Source organism: Polypterus senegalus, chromosome 11, assembly GCF_016835505.1.
Source record: "Polypterus senegalus isolate Bchr_013 chromosome 11, ASM1683550v1, whole genome shotgun sequence".
Taxonomy (NCBI): domain Eukaryota; kingdom Metazoa; phylum Chordata; class Cladistia; order Polypteriformes; family Polypteridae; genus Polypterus; species Polypterus senegalus.
In genome coordinates, this window is record NC_053164.1 from 4,472,966 (window position 1) to 4,493,596 (window position 20,631).

Consider the following 20,631-nt stretch of genomic DNA (forward strand, 5'->3'; position numbering starts at 1 on the left):
TGCAGAGATGGCAGAGCCCTGCTATGTGGGGCTTTCACCTCACCTGGGAGTGATTCCAGACCTTGCTACTGAGCCACCTGGATCATTCCCAGGTACAGCCTAAAAGGAGCTGCATGCTGTCTTCGACAAAGTGTAAATCGTGTGAATTGTTCATGGCACTGAAAATGGTTTTGAACCAAATCACTCAAAGGTACAGTTTTGGTGGTAGGTCTGTACAATGGAGCAAGTGATACGGCTTGTTCTACAGCATCACTCTGTTGTTATGACATTGAGACTTATCATCATATAATTAAATTTTACATTTGGAAATTGCAGGGGATGCCAGGGCTATAGGGTCGAAACAATGCGTAAGTTAGGGTTCAAAGGGTTAACTCCATGTGTCTACATTTGACTCCCAGCCAGGTCACCACTACATTATAATTATCTAAGAAATACCAACACTTTGGAGGTTTATTTTATTCCTATGACCTCTTGGCTTTAATAGCCTTTCCATCTCTGCTAGCTGTAAGGCTCACCCTGTTGTTTACTGCAGGAGGGGATAATGCTTACTGAGAACGAGCAAAAAAAAAACAAAAACTGCCATCTTTGAAGTGGAATCAATTTCAGCTCATTTAATGATAATAAATATAAGAAGTTATGGTGTTTGAGCCTGTGACTCTCAGTTTACAAGGTGTAGATGTAGGATAGCTTGTAATAAATCACAGAAAGACTTGATCTGTGTGCTGCTTGTTGCCCACACAGCTAGCCATCCATTACAGCTTATCAGTGCTGATATGGTCACTTCTGCCGCAGAAAGGGGGAGCGACAGAGAGACAGAGGGAGACAGAAAGTCACGGAAGAAACATTTACTGAATTATAAACTGAAGAAGGAGAAGACACAGACATAGGAGGCTGGCACATGGTTATCCGTTACCTCCTTCGGTATTGGACACTTTGAGCAGGAAAGGCGGTGAAGAAAATGAATATTCTGCAATGAGCTCAGAAGATTAAACTGGAAACGAAAAAAAAACTTTGAAAAACAGCTTGCTAAAGACATTGTCTGCTGCTTTCTAAAAGTTGGGAGTGGTCTCCCCTTGACTTTCTTGTAAAATCAGATATGGGGATGGATATTTTAAGAGTAAACCTCATGACAATGATTATATTTTTATATTATGTACATTAAAGAACTATCAACCAGAAATCAAATTAATAATATTGTGAACGGGGGGCTGAACGCACCCCTAGAAGACACGGACGCTCCTCTAAAACCCCCTCTTAAACTCTGATACAATGGGAGTAAATACATTTTACCTCCACTTTGCTCCCTTACTTGCTGGCCTGCTGCTGCTGCTGCTCTGTCATGTGATATGTGTCTCGCGTGGCGCTTCGCATACTTAAAAGCCTGAACAGCACCTGTCCTTTTTTGCTCTTTGCTTTCTCTCTCTCTCTCTTTTCCCCCAGACATCCTCTGCTCTTGTTGAGGGTCCCACTACCAACGCGCACGCCTATGAAGAGGAAGATGTTTGTGTTTACTTTAAATTGAGAGACAGAGCGGTCCCCTCTGTCTTCACACATAGCTCGTTTTACTTTTGAAAGGGACATATGTTCATTTGAGGTGTTTGAATAAAAGTTCCTGACTCAGCCATCTCCTGTGTTTCTGTACAATTCTGTCACCCAAGCGTGACAATATATTTAACGATTATCATAAAAGTAAAGTTGAATAAATCAGACTCTTCAGTTGCATGAATAAAAGGTAAAGTACCACTTCTGGTTAGCGGAAATAGCCCAAACTTTGATAGAAAAATCTATGTTTTGTACATAATACTTGTATGCAAAATTTGGTTGACCTTAAGTGAAAGTGTACTCAAGTTATCACGTTTACAAACGCACAAACATACATACATACATAATTACAAAAATGGTATTTGTGGACTCAGGGAGGTCTAAAACGTCATCAAAATCTTGAAATGGAATTTTTGGACAATTCCAATACTTTCCCTATATTTCGTAAATGAGAAAGTAAGAATGATAATATGACAACTATACTGGAAATTACCAGAGGAAGAGCAAGCATTTGTTTTACATTGTCACTCAGGTAATGGCCATTTTATGCAAAACTGACATCATCAAGGCAGCTCATCCAGATTAGCCAGTCAGATTATCTGACCACAGTCACTAATGTCACCATGTCAAATTAAAGAATTAAAGTCTGTCTCCAGCAGGGGGCACTAGCTCTTTGGGATTGTGTTCTTTATAGAAATGCAGAACCAGAATATATACTCCTTCAGTAACCATGGTGGAAATAATCAGAGAAGAGAAAATGGAGATATACACAGTGGCATGCAAAAGTATTCCATCCCCATGAAAGTCTTCCTAATTTTCTGCATGACAAAATGTGAGCTCGTATGCTGTAACAATACATTTCCAAAGTCAAAATAAACCATTTTCTGTAGATATTTAACTGAAGAAGATATTTTGGAAGCTCAAATGTATTTGACAAGCCAAGCACTTAATCAAATTTGAATTTTCAAAGCCTCATTTCTTAACACTAGAATCCCTGAATCCTGAAAAAGTCATAATTCCGAGCCACCTTAAATTCCTTCGCACCTCCACATCAACGTCTTTTGTTTTGTAAATGTGCCGATCAGCAACCCCAGAAGCCTCACACCCTGATAAAGAGACTTGAGCTGGGAGAACATTTTGTCTGACTTGAGCTGCGGCGTTTGGCGGTGTGGAATAGCAGGCTGCTTGCGCTGATCAACACATTTGCAAAACAAAACACACCGATGAGGAGAGGTGCAAAGGAATTTAAAGTGTCCTGGGATTTTAACTTTTTTCGTTAGGTTTCAGGGATTCTAGTGTTAATATCCTTTTATATGGCAGCAAAACATGGACACTCAAAAATCAAATCAAAAGAATCCGAAGTAGTTATGTACAAATTTCTATAGAAAAAAACATGTTGACCATACTTCAAATACAGATATCTTCAGAATGATCTCAGTACGTAGTTAGTGTCATGCATGGGCATACCCCCACCAGACCACAAGAGGGCACATTCCCTAGCTGTGCCTTTTCTTTTCTCCCCTGTAGTGCTGAGGAGATGCTTACTGGTGGCAATTAAACCCTCCCAGCACCTCAGAAGCTCCACTTCTTCTGGTTGGGAACCTCACACATCAGAGCTCCTAGAGAAATATGGGTGTGCAAAGGGCAAGTCCACAAGTGATCTCCGATCCCTCAGACAACACCTGGGAGTAATTCCAGTTAACCCTGAAGAGGCATCTGGAGCACTCCCAGGTCTAACATAAAAGGAGACTCCTGACTCCATTTGCCAGAGTCGGGAGGAAGAGGAATGAAGCTTGCCAATGGAGGAGTGGATGCAGGAAAGTAGAGAGAAAAAAGGAACTGTATATTGGTGTTCTTGGTGCTTTGTACTCTACTTCTAAGGGGAGTGAAGGAAAAGGGCTACCCCACTTGCCAATAAAACATGTGCTGTGGTGGAACTCATGTCATTGTCTGTCTGTGTCGGGTTGCGATGGCTGGAGTGCCCCACTGTGCTTCACTATATATATATATATAGAGAGAGAGAGAGAGAGAGAGACCAAAATGAAAGTATGTGTGGGTGCTAAAACAAGAAAAGAAAGCTGTGCTTCTGAGCATTCCATCTCATCAAACTGCCTCCATCCAGTCCTGGTTGGTTTGGTAGTGCTGATTCTGCAACAAAAGGTGGGTCCTACTGACATGGACATGAACATGACGTCATTCATCTTCCGTTCAAGGCTCTTCTTAACTGTGGATGAAGAGAGAGATTGGGCTAACAAGAGCACCCCTTCTAGACCCAAGGAAGTAATGCTTAACTGTGTAGAGCCTTGAGGACGCCTCCTAATCACACATGCATGACTATACATATGGAGAACAAGAGTGAGAGATCTTGACTATATGTTGATCTGGTCTATATTTATAGGTAATTTTCATTGCATTGCAACAACTTCAAATCGTACTGAGTAGTTAGTATGACCCCCCCACGTACTTGTGTGCATGCCTAACAATGCTGGAGGGGAGCGGGACATGCTCCTAAAGAAATGACAGATGGTGTCCTGGGGGATCTCCTCCCAGATCTGGACCAGGACATCACTGAGCTCCTGGACAGTCTGAGGTGCAACCTGGTGGCGTCGGATGGACCGAAACATAATGTCATACCCAGGGGTGTTCTATTGGATTGAGGTCATGCGAGCAGAGCATGGGGGCCAGTAAAAGGTATCAATTCCTTCATCCTCCAGGAACTGCCTGCATACTCTCACCACATGAGACCGGGAATTATCATGCACCAGGAGATACCAGCATAGGGTCTGACAATGGGTCTAAGGATTTCATCTCAATACATATTGGCAATCAAGGTGCCGTTATCTAGAATGTAAAGATCTGTGTGTCCCTCCATAGATATGCCTCCCCAGACCATCATTGACCCACCACCAAACCAGTCATGCTGAACAACATTACAGGCAGCATAACATTCTTCATGGCTTCTCCAGACCTTTTTACATCTGCCACATGTGCTCAGGGCGAACCTGCTCTCATCTGTGAAAAGCACAGGGTGCCAGTGGTGGACCTGCCAATTCTGGTATTATATGGCAAATGTCAATCAAGTTCCACGGTGCCGTGGGGGCAGTGAGCACAGGGCCCACTAGAGGACATCAGGCCCTCAGGCTACCGTAATGAAGTCTGTTACTGATTGTTTGCCCAGAGACATTAACACCAGTGGCCTGCCAGCTGGAGGTCATTTTATAGGCTCTGACAGTGCTCACCCTGTTACTCCTTGTCCAAAGGAGCAGATACCGGTGGGTCCTGCTGATGGGACTAGGACCTTCTACGAGAATCCCTATCCAGCTGTCTTGGAGTAACTGCCTGTCTCCTGGACTCTCCTCCATACCCTTGAAACTGTGCTGGTAGACTCAGCAAAACCTCTGGCAATGACAAGTATTGATGTGCCTGCCATCCTAGAGAAGTTGGACAACCTGTGCCAACTCTGTAGAGTCCAGGTATGGCCTCATGCTACCAGTAGTGATACTGACCGTAGCCAAATGGAAAACGAGTGAAAAAACAGATGAGGGGCGAAAAATGTCAGTGGCCTCCACCTGTTAAACCATTCATTCCTGTTTTGGGGTCGTCTCATTGTTGCCCCTCTAGTGCACCAAAGCAGCTGAAACTGATTAACAAACCCCTCTGCTACTTCACTGACCAGATCAATAGCCCAGAAGTTTTATTGTCTTGATACTATACTTGGATTAAAAAGTGTTGCTTTAATTTACATATATATATATATATATATATATATATATTGTGAACGCTGGCCCCGGCACAGACAGACGGACATCATATTTTGCTCCCAACACACTTTATTTAACACTCCAAACAGTCACGTGCACTCACAATAACCCCAGTGCCTTCTGCACCGATTCCCCCAAGTCCAGGGCCCACAGTCCTGTGCCTTGCTTCCTGGCCGCCTCCTGTCCACGCTCTCCAGCTCAGTCCTTCTTCCTCCCGACTTCCACCAATGACTGGAGGGAGGCTATAAATAATGCCCCGGATGAGCCCCAGGTGCTTCCGCCATCCTTGGCCACGCCCCAGCGTGGCGGAAGTGTCGGCTGCCTTCCTGGCAGCTCTCCGGCGCCACACAATGTCTTCCCCGGCACTTCCTGGTGTGGCGGAAGTGTCGGGTTCCCGGATAATCAGGCACCGGGCGCCGCCTGGCGGTGGCCACGGGTCCCTACAGGGCTGGGCTTCAAAGCCCTGTACCTGAGGCCCCGTGCCTAACCAGGACGGACGCCCCCACTCCGTCTGGAGGAGGCACTCGCCCTCCTCCGGTCCTCCAAGGCGTCCCGGCCGGGCTCCAGCCCCAACCGGCAACCGCACGGGATAAACCGGCATCGGGGCGCCGCCTGGCGGTGACCACGGGCCCCTACAGGAAGGGCTTCCATGCCCTCAACCCGTGGCCCCAACAGAACCAGGACGGACGCCCCTCGCGGTCTGGAGGAGGCACAAGCCCTCCTCACGTCCTCCTGGGCCCCGCCGGGCTCCAGCCCGGCCGGGGCCACAGTGCCCCACCGCTAGCGAGGACACGTGGGTCCGATTGACACAACCGAAGGGCAGCACGTCCCCAGCGAGGGTCCTACTATGTCCCCAGGGTCCAACACGGCACCCTGGGACATCTGTCTTCGGCACCCTCGCCGGCGCAAACGTCCCCCTGTGGTCTGCGCCGCTCCCGCCCCCGCTGTTCCCCCCAGCGGGGTCACCGTAGTCCTCCCGGCGTGGAGCACTCCGGAGCGCCCGTCCAGGCGGGCAGGTCCCGCCGGCGTCGGCCTCAGCGCTCGTCGGGGCTTCGGGCCTGTAAAATAAAGAAAAGAGGGCCAGAAGCACAGCGAGGACACTCATCCCAGCGCCCGTCGGTCTCCGTATCGACCGTGCTCCTGCCCCCTCCGACAGCCCCCAACTTGCCTGCTGAAGTCCTCCGCCGCCGGTTCCATGCCCGTCCTCTCGCCCACGGCACCGCACTCGCAGGCGGCTCGCCTAGCCGCCCAGGGGATCTCCTCTGCCCACACAGAGGGCGGCCCTTCTCCGGACGCGCACCCAGCGCCGCGCCCTCTCCTATCGGAGGAACCGGCATTCACCCTTCGGTTCCTCCTTCTTTTCTTGGACGCACTGACGGTCTGGGTCTGAGCACAGCAAAGCTCAAATCCAGCCCGTCTGCGCCCAGGCAGAGCGACAGGAGACAGTTGCAGGCTTGGGCGCAGGGCGCTAGGACCCAGGGCACTCAGCAGCCCGATCCTACCCGCCTCTGCATATTCGAGCTCCTCGCCTCGCTAGCTGTCTGCACCGCGGCGTCTGCTGTCGGGAGGTTGCTTACTTGGAGCTGATCGTCCCGTAAACGGTCACAGCCATGTTCGGCAAACCTCCCCACTTGCTTTACGGGAACGGCAACACTCACCACTCCCGCCGTGTTCTGTCTGCCTCCGGTTCCAGCGCCGCGCCGTTCCTCCGTCTCACGCGGTGTTACTCCCGACGCGACCGCCTTCTCCATCAGCTGCTCGCACTGAGCGACTAGAACACGCAGCAACTCCTCAAAGGCGGCTTGGCGGGCGAAGGACTCCTCCGACGCACGCCGAGCCGCTGGTGAGAGAGAGACAGACTCGGTGAGCTTACCTGTTGATCGGCTCCACGCGCCGCCTGCCTCCTCTGGGCCACTCCCTCTGGCCCAATCGGGTCCTTCTCCGACACGAGACTGGCATTCCTTGGGCCGCCTCTATCCAATCATTGGCGGGCACGCAAGACACACCGCCAATCCGTGCCTGTCAGCGGCGGGACCTCCGGCCCGCGCCATCTTGCCTCCCTGCTCCGAAAAGGAGGCGTGCCTCCTCGCCGCGTTGTGGCTGCGGCGATTCCTTGAGCCGCAGCGGCTCCGACTCCGCAGCCTTCTCTGCTGCTGCCGCCGCCGCGCTGCCGTCAGCCGCGCGCCCGGCGCTCCTGCCACGGACGCGGATCCGGTTCGTCCCTGCCTGTAGAAAACAAAGTACAACCGACCCCGGAGGGCCGATTATTGCAGGGCAGGGCACTCACCTCCCGGATCCCGTCATGCCGAGGCCCCCGCCTCGGTGTGGCCTTTTGCGTAGCGACGCCGGCCTGGCTGTCCGTCCCGACAGCGCGACTGTCGGAGCCCGCTGCGCTCCGGCGATGTCGAGTCCTCCTCCGCACCCGGGGAAAGCAATCCCGCTGTCCGGTGGCGGTTTCTGGGGCGAAACGCTCCCGCGGGGTTGTGCGGGCCGCTCCCGCGGCCAGTGTGTGGGGTCCGCTGCTGCGCCGGGCCGTTCACAGAAATTTTTTGATTTAACAATACAGGTCCCCGCCTTGAACCAGGCGGAGTATCCTGCCGGCTACGCCACTGTGAACGCTGGCCCCGGCACAGACAGACGGACATCATATTTTGCTCCCAACACACTTTATTTAACACTCCAAACAGTCACGTGCACTCACAATAACCCCAGTGCCTTCTGCACCGATTCCCCCAAGTCCAGGGCCCACAGTCCTGTGCCTTGCTTCCTGGCCGCCTCCTGTCCACGCTCTCCAGCTCAGTCCTTCTTCCTCCCGACTTCCACCAATGACTGGAGGGAGGCGGCCCCTTAAATAATGCCCCGGATGAGCCCCAGGTGCTTCCGCCATCCTTGGCCACGCCCCAGCGTGGCGGAAGTGTCGGCTGCCTTCCTGGCAGCTCTCCGGGCACCACACAATGTCTTCCCCCCGGCACTTCCTGGTGTGGCGGAAGTGTCGGGTTCCCGGATAATCAGGCACCGGGCGCCGCCTGGCGGTGGCCACGGGTCCCTACAGGGCTGGGCTTCAAAGCCCTGTACCTGAGGCCCCGTGCCTAACCAGGACGGACGCCCCCACTCCGTCTGGAGGAGGCACTCGCCCTCCTCCGGTCCTCCAAGCCCCGGCCGGGCTCCAGCCCCAACCGGCAACCGCACGGGATAAACCCGGCATCGGGCGCCGCCTGGCGGTGACCACGGGCCCCTACAGGGAAGGGCTTCCATGCCCTCAACCCGTGGCCCCCAACAGAACCAGGACGGACGCCCCCTCGCGGTCTGGAGGAGGCACAAGCCCTCCTCACGCCCCTCCTGGCGTCCGGCCGGCTCCAGCCCGGCCGGCCTATATATATATATATATATATATATATATATATATATATACAAATATAAAATGTTTGAATGTATGACATATATTTGCTATATATTCTCATATACCATGACTAAATAATAATAAGTGCCTCCAGGAGACGGATGGCTCTCCCTCAATTATGACTGAGGAAGTGAGTCTCAGTAATATGGGCTAACTCTGGTCTCCATGGAAACACTGACATCACTTCTCTTTGACAAATGAAGATACACCCCCCCAAGCCCCCCTCTCCCCGCCCCCATCCCTCAAAAGCCTTGTTTGCCTTGTTTATCTCTCCAACTCAGATGACTCTCAAAGGGACAGCATGCTTACTGTGCTGGCAGAAAGAGGAAGACAGAGAAAATTAGAGGGGGAGAAAAACAAGGAGGGAGAATAAAAGAGACGTAGAGAAAATAGTGAGAGTGGAGCACACTGAAAAGGGGGCCTAACAGAAGGTAACAAGCATATCCTTATAAGAGGCTTGAAATAACACAAATGCAGCCAGGACACAATGTACTGATGTTGTTTTATTCATTATTAGAGGACAACAAAGGGAAAGAATCATTTTCCTTTACAAGTCCTCTGTGATCATGAAAAAATGCATCATCAATTCCACCTAAAAATGCCTGCATTTAGAACTGCCAGGGGCCAGATGAGAGGCTCCTACCTGCATTCACCACATTGGCCTTACCTTGTTAATATCACTGAGGCTGTATGCCAGCAACATGAAACAGCTGGGTCACACCTGCACTCATGCTGATGGTGGACAGCATCACTGGCATCAAAGACACAGAGCAGAGAAAAGAAACATTAGTGAAGAAGGGCATTGCTGCAGGCTGAGCCTTCTGCTGTATTCACATCCCCAGTTAAAAGCTGACAGATCTGCAGCCTAGTTTCTGAAATATTTAGGGGGCTCTGCTCATTCCCCCCACATCCAGAAGATAAGTAACAGATTCACCCATTCAACTTATCATCTTCATCAACAAAATGTAGTCTCTTCACCACTGACCACTGTGATGCCCTGTGTACCAACTCCCTGGCATACACTCAGACTCTGGGCATCTGGAGTCATAACCAGGTGCCTCAGTAGGGAGAAAAATGACACACAGATACATAAATGTTTGTTAAAACAGCACCTCCAATTCTTTATCTATCTATCTATCATTCTATTATATAGTGCCTCTCAGATTCATCTATTGTGACAGAATGGGGGAGCTATCGCTCACTTGAACCCTTGTCCAAGACGCCAGACACCAGATAAAAGTTCAAAAGTAGACTTTATTCAAACTGCACAGTGCACAAAGCACCCTCTTCTCCACAATACTCATAAACTATAATCACAATAACAATAATACCCTCCACCACTCCCAGACGCGTTGCCATCCTTCCACCCAGATCAGCTCACCGTCTGGTAGCTGCCACAGTCCTTTTATAGTACCTGACCCGGAAGTGTTCCAATCCCCTGTCCATATGATCTTCTATCACTTCCGGGTCAGATCAAAAGTCCTTTTCTTCACCCCGGAAGCATGTCATTCCCCTTGTCCATGTGACTCGGACGTACTTCCGGGGAGTATGGCAAATAAACATCGCTCCTCCCTGCAGCGTCTCCTAGTTCCCCCCATGGTATCCAGCAGGGCTGTGCATGAAGACTCCAATGTCCATGATGCCCTGCTGGTCTTCGGGGCACATCCATACTGCAGGGAGGGCTCCACCTTGCGGCTTGGGGGTATTGGCCGGGATGAACGGCCGGCCATACACCACACTATCTATCTATCTATTATATAATGCCTCTCAGATCTATCTATCCTTTCTGTCTGTGGAATCTCTGTCAGTTGATTACTCTGGTCTTGGGTGGGTGTGGTTGTTGGTTGCAGGTCGGCTTCGTTCGTTGAGGGCCTCTGTGAGCATTTTCTTGGTTTTCTTTTTCTATCTTTTTTCCTAATGTATAAAGATTTTTGTACTGATTTGCCATTTATTTAAAAGTGTACTGTTTATCAGGACATGAAGCAGGGGAGCCAGAAGAGTCCAGCGGAGAGCCTGCGATGGAAAAAAAACAGATGGCGGACATGGTTATGGGCGCAGTGATAAATACCGGGCAGATGTGTGAAATTAAAGGAAAAAGAAGGCAGACGGCACTGGAAGCACAGTGAGAGAGGAAGAAGAGGAGGATGGCAATGAATCTGACCCGTCGATCAGGGTAGATCTGTCATCTCACTCGAGCTTATGCGAGGGCTACAGAACAGAAAGCATTTTGCATTTTCTAGAGTTTTTAGAAGGGAAGTGTGGGGTCAGCATTGTTGAACACTTTCGTAGTTTTTTCATAGTCTAGTAATTCTAGTGTTAAATTGTCCATTATTGCTTTCCGAATCTTTGGTATCAATTTTTTTAAACAAAAGAATTTTGAAAATAAGTCCATTGATTGATACAAACATGAGGTGCTAGCACACCCCTGCCCACCTAGCGGCAGTCCTGGGGATCAGAACAATATGCCTGCTTGAACTTTTTCTCATTCAGGTAAAAACAGCACTGCGGAGGTCAGGCGCGAGTTCTCTGTGTGCCGAATACTTCACAGCTGAGGGGACACCAGAGGCAGAGATGACATCGCCCACCATTATCATGAGGCCAAATGTCACTGACCACACTGACAGACATGGACACCTTCTCAAGTTTGGTACTCTGGTTGAGAAAGACTTTGAACTGTTTGTCAAAAAAGAGCTGTATAAACTTTGTGTCAAAGTGACATTTTATAATCAGTTGAAAGAGTTGCCAGATACACGGTGGAGGAAAGAACTGCAGGTCTCCAAGAATGTCACACCATCATGGAGAGCTTTCTATAAACACCCAGTGCAAAAAAGACTTGGGGATCTGCAGTGGAGGATAACACACTCGGCCTTAGCCACAAACTCTTTTCTTTATACAATTTAAGCTTCAGAGAGTGACCAGTGCCCGATCATGTTACATGATAAAAACCATCTTTCACCTCTTTATTCTCTGTGAACGGCTGAGGCCATTGTTCATGTTCTTAAAAGTTCTTCTTAGTGGTTTTGAGTTTGAGTTCTCAAAAATTTGCTTTGTCTGTGGTATTAAATATAATCAAAAAACTAGGAATAAATGTGTTATTGGGAATTTCCTCTTAGGACAGGCCAAGTTGGCAATCTTAAAAACAAGGAGAAATAAAGAGAAAAACCTCATAGGGACCGACTCTCTGCTGCTCTTCAAAGTTTTAATTAAAAGTCGACTGAAACTCGAACTTATGTACCACAAGCTAACAAACAATTTAGAAAGGGGGGACACGACAAGTACGGTGTGCTGTGGAGGTGGCCGAACTGGTGCTCAACTGGGAATGAAAAGTATTGGTGGGCATCAACAACATGTTCTTATTTTGTGTGCAGTAGGAGGAGTGTAAAGGGGGAGTAGTGGTGGTCTTTGTGTTATAATGGTCATATGGCTCTTATGTTTTATTCTGAATATTGGGCTTGTTTGTCATTTGACTGTGTATATTTGTTAATATTTTTCTTTTTATGTTCACAATAAAGGTCATTTTAAAAATAAAATATCTATCTATCTATCTACAAATGGAAATACCTCCAAAAAGAGATCTCCTGTCGAGGCAGGGTTCTAATTATTAATAACTTGACAGCATCCATGTTCTGGCATAAGTTGAAATGTGTTGACCCTCCAATATCTGTCAACAGAACCATCCAGGGAATTATTTTAGATTTCTTTTGGGATGGGCTAAATTGGGTAAGGTGAAGTGTCCTGTATCTGCCTGTAGAAGAAGGCAGTCAGGGACTCATTGACTTGTTGAGCAGGATGGAGGCCTTTAGGTTACAGGCGTTACATCGGCTCTTATTTGGCCCCAAGCATCTGCTGTGGATACAGCTGGCCTTTGCCTTATTTTGTGAAGTAAGAGGCTTAAATTTTGCTGAACATTTTTTTTCTTACACTCTGACAACTTTGTTAGGTCTGACCTGCCTGAGTTTTATCAATCTGCACTTCAGCTATGGCACAGAAAGCTCAGGAGAATTAGGCTAAATCTAGAGATAATTTTTTGGTTCATGAAAGAACCTTTAGTCTGGAATCCTCCTTTAGAACTAGAATTACCAGAGCCTACGAGAATACTCGTAAATCTGGCCCACATTAAATCCATTCGCACCTCTCCCTCAGTGTCTTTTGTCCTGTAAATGTGCCGATTAAGACAAGCAGTCGGCTATTCCATCCCCCCACTTTTGATTTTCTTATTAATGTGCGGAGTAGGAGTGTAAAAGGGGAGTAGTGGTAGTCTGATATATGGCTCTTTTGTTTTATTCTGAATATTGGGCTTGTTTGTCATTTGACTGTGTATATTTGTTAATATTTTTCTTTTTATGTTCACAATAAAGGTCATTTTAAAAATAAATTATTTATCTATCTATCTAGCCAATGTTCAATTCCCGTTATTTTATTATATATTTTAATTACCAGTAGGTCCAGGATTTGTGCAGTTCCTTGGTGTAATTTATCCCCAAAACTGTGTGACAATTACCCCTTGAACCCTCACTAGTGCCCACCCTGGCCACTACAAGCCTATCCCTTTTTAGACATAAGCTTACAATACAGCAGGGTCCTGCAGAGCACAGCTGTGGAGACAAAAGATGAACAACTTAGACTGTGCAGTGAAGTTGACTTTACCTGTGTTTTACAGCCAAGCCACAAAGGCAGCAAAATACATTGCTAACATAAGTACTATTTAAAACTATTAAATTAAAATATATCAAGTGTCTAAGAAATGTCAATTCACTACCATGCAAAATATTACAATACACTTCACTGCAATGACACAGAAAACAATGCAAAACCAAAAATATGTGCCAGTGAATCTGTGTAGTATTTACAGTGTCTTGAAAGAAGTGAAGAAAAAATAAAAACCTTTCCTCCTATAATGTCCAGTGTTCATTAAGGACTGACTGAAAAACTATTTAAAATGAAAAAGTGAAAAGAAACACACACAAATGTTATAACACCAAAAACTTAATTGCTGATATTGCACCAACCTCACTGTGCATCACCCTCGCTTTGCAGCTCTGCTCCTACTATCACCAGATGGTCAAAAGGTGATCCCTACTGGCTGTTCGGCTATTTTATGTTCTGAGCAATGACTACTTGGCCAATCCCCGTAAATGTCTGCCAGTCTGCTGTTGTGATGTCTGGATCACATTACCTTCTTGGCAGATAAACACCTTCTATGTCTTTTGCTTCTCATTCTCGCTGCCATGCATGTTTGTGAACGACTCTGTATTTCAGGTGACTCTGCCTGAAATTACCCTTACCCTACTTATGGCTCTCATGATTGGCATGCTGATTTTCTCCAGCCACGTTGTAATACCAGGATGTCAGCACTTTTACTCCGAGGGCGTTCTTGTGGTTCTCTTGGCCACCAGTACCCACGTGCTCCCAGAACACTCCACTAACCGAAGCACAGCTTTGTGCCGCAATCCAGCTGTTTTCTCCTAGATCCTTCATCTGCTCCTTTACAAATCACTCAGGTAAGGGCAACATACAGTATAACTAATAATAAAAGGACAGTAAAACTATAAAAATTTATGCAACAAAGCACACAGGGATGCCCATGTCTACCCTACACTCTTATTTTGGGGCACTTTGCAAAAACTTCATATCTGCTTGTCATTTTCCTTACGAACAGTTATGACCTCCAGGTGGCAACAGAACCGAGGTTCCTGAACAGGATTTCTAAGATCATTCTGTGGGGTGACTTGAGGACCTTGGAGCAGAACTGCTGTTCTTCCTCCAGGTGAAGGGTGACTTGTTACAGAGGTTTGAGCATCTTAGATTGCCTCTCAGCGCATTCTGTAGGGTATGTGAGGCACTACGAGAAATCCTGGGGAATCCAAAACACACACGGGGCAGATTATACCTGAGAGTGCCTGGGAGAAGCTTCTGAGGGTAGAGCAACTATATAGTTTCAGAAAAGGTAGCAATTCTGTCTGGGATTCAAATGTCATTTTTATGTCAATTTTTTCATTGTTTATATTAACAGTATTGATTATTTCATTTCTTTATGTCCACGTATGTTCTTTAGTGTTCCGTGAGTGGTTCCACCTGCCCATCACTATAAGAGACCACTCTCAGGCCCATAAGGACATGGGGAACCCACAGTCCCCTACGGTTCATTTGAAGTTGAAATGGTGAGTTCTTGAATTTGTGATTATTCTTATGTTTTGTGTATTACTGGATTTTTGGCCTATATGCACTGCTTATTGATTCCACCATCAGATCATTGTGTGGGGACTTGGTTTGTCATCAGATTTCTTTTTTGTTTAGGCAACTCCTTTTGCCTTTTCCTCCTCTGAACTGATTTTTTTTTTTTTTTTGCTATAGAGCATTTTTGCATGAATAAATCTGTGTACTTTTAAAAATTGTACCTGGTCCTCTGTGTTACTAGCCATGGATTTTTTTAATGGTGTTTCCCCCTCTATTGAGCATTTATGGGACCTACGTACTGTGGGACTGTCGAATACATAATCCATAATTTCTCAATGAGACTTTCAAAGGGAAGAGTAGACCAAAAGTGTATGTAAATGTGTGATTAATGAAAAATTATTCTGAAACCCAAGATGAAACATATCAGCAATAAAGCACTTGACCACAAGTTCTCCTAGCAGTCCTTTTAAATTGTCTGCTGGTTAGTTCCAAGACAACTAAAAAATACTTCCTAACTTTATTTTGCCCTTATTTTTATCTATGATTGTATTTACCTCAATGTACTGTATTTTCTAAAAGAAACCTGATAAAAGACCATAAAAGATTTCCAGCATTTATGGATAAATCACCAGGTTTGCTTGTGAATCCTTTGGCAAATTACTTTCTGGCTTCAGAACTTTACTCTTGTTATTAGTTATGTCAAATTTCGGTTTACGATTTAAACTTGTAAACATAACTGCTTCTTTCATTCCATCTCATCTTCCTTTTTATTAAAAAACCTTATTGTCTGAAACTGAGTCAGCAGACTGTCGGCCCTCAAGATGAAAGTCTTTCTCTCAATAAGATTCCCCTGTGGACAGCCTGTCCTCATCGAGAGCAGAGCCCAAAATGAACGCAGATTTCTGGGTGTCTGCCTTCTTATACAGGGAATTGACCGTAAGGGACAGGGCTTCTGGAAGCATGGCGGAAATGATATCAGAGTTCACAAACAGTTTTCTGATTCACATTTTATTATCCTCCAATCTGGATTCTATCTGCTGTGGTGATTCAGATGCCCTTGAAATAAACCTTATTGTGGCATCTGAAGTGAACCTTCCAATTCTACGTCTTTTTTTCCATGGCATGGGTATATTATCGAAAAGCAGGACAATTGTAATGTGTTACATGGTATTACATACGGAATAAGCACCACAGTGAGATGAATTTACATTATTTACAATACGTCGGAAAGCAAACAAATTGCACCAGTCAGTCAGAAAGAGCAACACTGAAATTGTACTGTGCTTGGAAAGCGAGCAAATAACACCACAAATACGGAAAGCCAGTGAGAAAGAGTAGCACAGAAACCACACCGGGAAAAATGGCAGGGAGGGGTGGTCTGTTTGTAAGGAGCATCTGTGTTGAACCGTGATGCCATCTAATGGACGTTGGTAATGGTAAGTACAGAGAGAAGTGACATGCAACCAGTGCTGCATTTGGGGAAAATGGAGGGGGATGGATGCTGTCTTTTTAAGGCCAGTCTCTGTTGAAGCGTGCTTGCATATAACAGATGTTGGTGAATGAAATACAGCACTATCACTGCGTGTGGGAGTGTGACGTGTAGAAATGTGGGTGTGTCAGCCGGTCACGCTTACTTGGTCGTTCATGTTTTACATCCATACGGCAGTTCCCCTTCACCCGATCAAAGCAGTCAGCCTTCTCATACTTGGACACTTCCGCCATCTCTTGGCAATTTAATGAAACATGGGACCAAAGGTGCCGCTAGATGGTGCCGCAGTAAACGTCTGTTGCAACGTACGGCCATCATGTCGATGGTAAGTACGGGGACGTGTGCCAAACGTTGTGTCGGTGAAAAGGTGTCCTGCGCTTCACCACAAACATTTTTGCCAACCAAACATACCCCATGACCTCCTCCTGGTCACAAAGGAGCCCCATTCCCAGTTTGGTGGCGATCGGACGCCTGGTGCAGATTTGTATGGAGGACAAACAAACATACATATATACATACATACACACACACATACATACATCGACTCTGCTTTATATATTAGATAAAATTTATAAATTATTTTCATCTTTTCTGTTTTTCCTGCATTGCCTTTTTCACCATGAACAGGGACGGCTAAATGTGAAATCATCAACCAAAGCAGAGCATCACTTCAACAAAAAGGTAGCAAGATAAATAGATGGTGATCTAAGCATGCCATTTAATAATTCTTCAAAATAAATTTCACATGTAAGAATATTTTTCTTCTTTCTTTCTCTTCCATCAGTTTCTTGCTGACGATGAGGTCACAAAATGTCATCCATTCCATTCTCTCTCTGCCCAGATCCACAGCCCATCTAATACTAAGGTTGTGTGTTTCAAGGTCCTCCCTAATGTAATCCCTCCAGCGTTTCCATTGTCTTTCTCTTGTTCTTTTCCCTGGGATGTGGCAGTTCATAACCCTCTCTGGCAGCCCTATTCCATTCATTTTGGAAACATGACCAAACCACAGGAGTCGTTGTTTCCGAATTCGATTCTTTAAGGTTTCTTCCTGCTGTGTGTTTCATATTTCATCATTCTGCATTCTGTGGAGCCCCGTTATTTACAGGATTTTTCATAGCTATTTCATTTCTGTGACTTCTATCCTGCATTTGTCATCTTTCCTCAGGCACTAACATTTAGAGACATATGTCATAACTTGACTTTTATTTTGATTGCTTTACTTTTGATTTCCACAGCTTGTTTAGTTTTCCAAACACTGCAGATGTGAGTCCAATTCTTATTTAGACATCTTCTGTGCTGCATTCATCTTGTTATTAGCAAGGCACCTGTTCTAAATCTTCTCTTCTCAGCTTTATTTTTAGCTGATGGTGCTTTTTGGACTTGCTTACTACCATTGTCTTCATTTTCGATTTGTGTATCAGAAGTCCATATCTCCTTCTGGTCACATCCACTTTCTTTCTGAGTTCTTATAAATGATCTTCAGCTTCAGCCATGAGATCGATGTTGTCAGCAAACCTGAGGTTATTCACCTCACTGTTGACCTTTACTCCTGCCACGGCCTCCTGTATGGTGGCTTCCTGAAGAAGGTTGCCAGGCATCACAATTTATTTAAGAAATTCCAGTCTGATTTCCACACTGGTCATAGTACAGAAACGGCACTAACGTGTATTGTAAATGACATCCTGATATCCTCTGATGAAGGAAACTCCACTGTAATTATGTTGTTAGACTCAGCATTTGACACCATTGATCATTCTATTTTACTGTTTAGGCTGGAAAATGATGTTGGGCTTACAGGCACCGTCCTTGCCTGGTTTAGTTCTTACTTATCAAATTGTATGTACATTTATCAGTATGTACAGAAATGTGCTGACAGGACTCCATCATTATACACAGAAGTGAGATATGGTGTCCCACAGGGCTCAGTACTGAGACCTTTACTATTTTCACTGTATCTTCCATCTTAAAAATGTTGGGAAATTAAGGCGTTTTCTAAATAAACAGGATTCTGAGAAATTAATTCATGTATTTATTTCTAGTAGGATTGACTACTGCAATGCAGTGTTCACTGGATGTTCAAACTGTTCTTTATAGAGCCTCCAGTTAATCCAAAATGCAGCTGCAAGAATTATCACAAGAACAAGAAAATACGAACACATAACTCCAGTTGTCATGTCCTTACAATGGCTCCTGGTTAAGTTTAGGACAGATTTCAAAATTCTCCTTTTAACATATTAAGCCTTAAATGGCTGAGATCCGGCTTACTTGTCTGAACTTATCATGATTTACAAACCAGAACGTGCATTAAGATCTCAGGTGGGATAACAGTGGGAGGTCGAGCTTTTAGTTACAGGGCCCCTAAACTGTGGACTGGTCTGCCTGCTACTATAAGAGGTGCCCCTTCAGTCTCAGCTCTCAAATCCCGGCTGACTACCTCAGTTTAGCACACCCTGACTAGAGCTGCTGATTAGCTGTACAGACTGCATCTTTGTTGTTAGTCATTAGCACTAAAACATAAGTAATATGACAGTTAGAATTTGTTACTAACCCTCACCTATGCTGTTTCTCTTCTCTGTACCCTCATGTAGCACTTGGTGCCACTGCCCACCTGCCAAGTTGTTTTGGCTGCCTAAGGTAAAGTCATCTCTGATGGACGATTGCAGAAATCATTAGGTAGAGGGATTCTTTCATTGGATTGGCTTGCCCAGCACTGACTCAGCTGTGGAATGGCCAAAAGTGGGAGGCAGCTTGATGGCTGAGGTCTCCAGGTCTCTGAACAAATCCAAATCCTATTATGTGATATCATCTACTGTTGAATTCTGCTCTGTACTAATATTTCTATTGTACTATTATAATGTATTGAGGATGACTTGTGTTCTTTAATGTATATTGTGTTTATTTACCCCCATTTTTTGACACCCACAGCACACCCAACCTACCTGGAAAGGGGTCTCTCTTTGAACTGCCTTTCCCAAGGTTTCTTCCATTTGTTTCTCCTTGTTTTCTTAGAGAGTCAAAGCTAGGGGCTGTCAAAAGGTAGGGTCTGTTTAAGCCCTTTGCGGCACTCCTTGTGTGATTTTGGGTTATATAAAAATAAATTGTATTATATTGTATTGTAAGGTTGGACAGGTATGGTGACAAGTTGCAGCTCTGTCTGACTCCGACAGTCACACAGAACCATTCTGTGAGCTCACCGTCTATTCATACTGCACTAAGTGATTTACTATTGTCACACACATGCATATGGGAGGCAGTCAATGGGCTTAACTCAGGATGGAAAGCCAGGTCAGGGGTTGACAAAGTGCACTAGTGTGTTTTCTTTCCCTATAGATCATCTGAAGGGAAAACTACCTGTAGCCTGCCAGGTTCCACTTCCACCTCGAGACCACGCCCTCTTGCTGACCTCATTTCCGCCTGTTCCTTGGACCCTCTTCTTCCTTCCCACTACCTATAAAAACCAACCCCTTTCCTCTCTAGTTTAGTCCCATTCTGGACTCAATCGTCATAGATCACTCAGTGGCAAATTCATGGCTTTGCAGCAGAGAATTTACAATATACAGGGTGGAACTCCAAACCGTTTCCTGTTTGTCTTGTGCTTATTTACACCATGCAGGTCTTTGAGTAGGTCTTGAGTATATGGATTAGGTGTTCTGGTATTCCATACGATCTGTGAACCTCCCACACACTGTCAAAAGCTTGTTTGAAGTCTATGAAGTTATTGGAAAGTATTCGGAAGGGCAAGCGAGTTACAGAGTTGGGAGAGGTACAGCTGATCAGTTGTTTGTGATTCAGCAATTGGCAGGAAAATACTGTAAACAAAACCAAACACTATAAAATAACTATCATGTAAAAATATTTCATAAAAATTAATAAAAAAAAACTCCAAACCAGCCATTCTCCAAATACCACCTGCAAGCTGTGGCCTAAGCAGGCCTCCAATATTGAGATTAAGGGGCCGTATGCATAGAATCTTCCTTTAATTTCAGACTTTACATTTTCCTATGCGCAAAAAAAACAAAAACAGCATATGTACAAAAATTAAAATCAGATTTATAAACCACATGTAACCCCAAGTTCCTTTATAAATACCAGATCAACGGAAACCCTTTGAAACCTGCCCTCCCAAGCATTTCAGCACTATAACCCTAGCAACCCCATCAATTTATAACTATTTTGAAAAATAAATATTTTGATTCATAAAAGTAAAATTTTATTATCTTTATATATAATACGCTACTGTGGCTGTTCGTTTGTCTGTCCAG